Source organism: Camelus bactrianus, chromosome 9 (genome assembly GCF_048773025.1).
Source record: "Camelus bactrianus isolate YW-2024 breed Bactrian camel chromosome 9, ASM4877302v1, whole genome shotgun sequence".
Lineage (NCBI taxonomy): Eukaryota > Metazoa > Chordata > Mammalia > Artiodactyla > Camelidae > Camelus > Camelus bactrianus.
In genome coordinates, this window is record NC_133547.1 from 39,539,661 (window position 1) to 39,542,941 (window position 3,281).

Sequence of the window (3,281 nt, forward strand, 5' to 3'; positions counted from 1 at the left end):
CCTGGCCTGCCCAGTGCTACTAGCTTCTGGTCCCTTCCACTCCCTCCCCACAACCAAGTCCCAGAGCAGCTCCCCATGGCCAGACTTCCCTCCCCCTTTCTGTGCCCTTTATAAAGCAACATCGAGTCCAGAAACTGGATCAGCAGCACCAGCCTCTCCCCACCTCTCTCTCCTGACAGAGAAACTGCCCTGCCCACCCACCGAAGGTCACTTTGACCTCTGCCATCAGCAGCCTCCCTCCCTACCCCTCCTTCCAAGCAGGCTATTTGTCCCAGAATTTCAGCCCACAGGTTTTTCCCAATGTGGTCCTGTCTGGTCCTCCATTGTGCAGGGCCACAACACCCCCCTCCCCCAATCTGGAATTCAGCCAAGGTGACCCAGTTCAATCATTCATAGTTTATACTACTTAATTGGGAGCCTTGGAGAAGACCCTTCACCTGTAGGTGAAATGAGTTGGCTGATGAATTCCTCTGGCCAGGAATGCGGTTCCTGATTCTTCAAGAGGCAAGCCAAGTCTTCCCTCCTCCAAGAGGCCATCTGAGATTTCCTCAACCCCCACTGCTCCCTCCTCTGAATTCCTTTAACCTTTTCTGTTTCCATTGCTCCTGAAGCACTTCAACCAGGCCACCCTGTTCAGTGGAGAGCCAAGTCTTACGTAAATGTGTACTCTCCATAGCCCTGGGAGACTCTCAAGAAAGAGCCTGGGTGAGGAAGTCCCCTGGGACCTGGAGGACAGCCCCGGGCTCCCACTGTTGCTCACTTCCCTCCCCAGGTTTGGCTCAGGAGAGCAGTAGGTTCCCTTTGTACAGACTGCAGGGTCTTGCCACACCTGCTTTTCTCCCATGTAGAAGGGCCGTCTAACTTCTCCTTAAGCTGAAAAGTTCACGAAATAGGCAGGCCTTCCCCTAGGGATCAAGGGGGACACCGCCAGGGAAAGCCCTAGGTTGAGACTAGGTTGATGCATAGGAGACTTGCAAGTTTCCTTCCTGCTTTTGGGAGGGGGAAGTAGCTGAGCGGGTGAGTGGCCTGGGGACACAGCGATGTCTTGTGCCCCTGGGGGCAGGGTGGGGAGACAATTAAGGACTATTTGCCCAGCATGCCTAGAGATGAAGGGAAGGGATCCTTAGATCCTCAACCTGTCTGTCTGTCCAGGCCACTGGCCTGGAAGGGGGCTTCCTGTGCCCGCACAGCCTCGGCGCTAGGCTCCAGATTCAAGTTCCCGAGCCAAGGCTGCTGTGCTCTCCCACCCAGCAAGCTTATTTTAGTACAAAAGGAGACAGATGAATGGAGGACTGCAGTTTCTCCATGTGTTGGCTTGGGCCTGCAGCAGAAATGAGAGTCTCATTACACAACCCCAATTCAAAGGATAATTAACAGATGGTATAATTTCTAGCATTCTCCGCGCCACATGGCTATTAGGTGAAGAGCAAAATGCCCACGCAGCCCGTAGATCCTCCCAACCCACAGAGTCAAAGGAAGTCTGGAGAGGCAGAGCCTCGGGGAGGCCACTGAAGCCACACTGCCATCTCTGGAGTGGCCCTTGGCCTTGTCCAGAGGAAGACAGTTTGTCTTCAGTCAGAGGAGAGTGCACTTTCCTGAGCCATGGGTCCTCCGCTCACTTCTTTCTCCTCATCTCATCTTCCACCATTGCCAGGAGTATTGTGTAACCCAAATCCCACTTGCTGTCTCCAAAGCCTATCTCCTTCCTTTGGCCCTGGGGAGAAAGAGGAAAGCTGATTTCTGTTTCTTGGCATCACCTTGTGATCACACAGAAGTTCCTTGGGCCTGGGGTCCCTGAGAGGGGATACACAGTTCCTCTGCTGTGACCCAGTGAGAGTGACACTGCTGTGACCAGAGTGCAGTGTTGGAAGGGAGCGCCTACTCAGTGCTTTTCAAACTGGGTTCCTCCAGACCCTCAAACTCCACAGGGTGGCCCAGAGATTTCCTGGCTGGGGAGCAGCAGGGATGTGGCAAGACCCTGACTCTCACTTCAACCCGGCAGCACTGCTTTTATCTGGTTTATAGCCTGGGCTTCTACTTTAGAGATCATTTCAAAAAAGGATTCTACCATTCAATAAAATTTTGAAATTATTGAGTTTATTCAATCCCCTCATTTTACAAAAGGAAACTGAGGCACAAGCATTTGACCGAAGTCACACAGCTAGAGGCTGGTGGCCAGGGACTAAAAAAGCCCTGGTTTCCTCCCTAGGCCAGCCCTCATACCACCCACCCCTGCCCCTTGCTGCTCACACAGTTGGCCCTAGGCCCACCCTCCCCCACCCCTGCTGGGGTATGAGAGAGGGAAGCCCCTTTGGCTCACCCTTCATCTCCCTTGCCTGGCTCTTCTTCAAGGTCCAGCTTCCTCACCTGGACCTCCCCCCAGAACTCCTGGGATCTCCCGCACCCCTTCAAGTGGCAGGTCTAGCCCTGCGCTGTGAAGAGGTTCCGGAGCCCTGTTGACCCAGCAAGGGTGTTTGCTGTCACAAAGCTGAAGGGTTCGCCAGCTGGACATGGATGGGGAAGAAGAAATAGGACAAGAGAGGGGAGACAGGAAGCCCTTTGGGGCAGTGAAAACCACTGATCTAGGACCTGGGAAGCCTTGTTAAAAGCTGGCTCCACCCCTAGCCAGCCTGGTGACGCTGTACAAGTTTCACCCTCTCTGGGTCTCAGAACCTGCGTATATTAGCTGACTTTTGCTCTGACACTCCCAACTAACCTCCCTGAGAAAAGGCCAGGTGGTATCCAGGTTGAGGCTGGGGTCATTCTGCACTGCATTCTGCAGCTAAACCCCAAGAGGCAGCCTGATTAGATCCTTGTTGGGGAGGGGGGATCAGGACCTCACTGTGTGTTCCCAAGGAAACGAGGTGTCTCTCTGGGATATGAGGGAGGCTTCATACAGTTAAGCAGGGCCATTTTAGCTTGGCCTGTCCTAGACTGGTCAGGGTGGACAGCAACAAGGACTCTTAGCAGCAGCTAGCAGCATGCAGCCTTTTTGGATGGTGTGCGGTGTGCTCTTGGCCTCTGAAAGCCCTTCAAAATGTTTTGAAACTCTCTAAGCATACTTAGGGTAGTGCCATCATTATTAGCGCTCGCTGACTGGCTTCTGATCGTTAATTCCTCTCTAGATTGTTGTAGGGATCTGGCACCGGCCCAGCGGCAGGCCTAGGATGGAACTGGGATGAGGAAGCTGGGGTCTGGACAGCGCGAATTCTAGAGCACTGCGGAGGAGGTGCGGAGGAGGGCGCTGGGTGGGGCCCACCTCCTTTGGTGCGGCTGGCGTC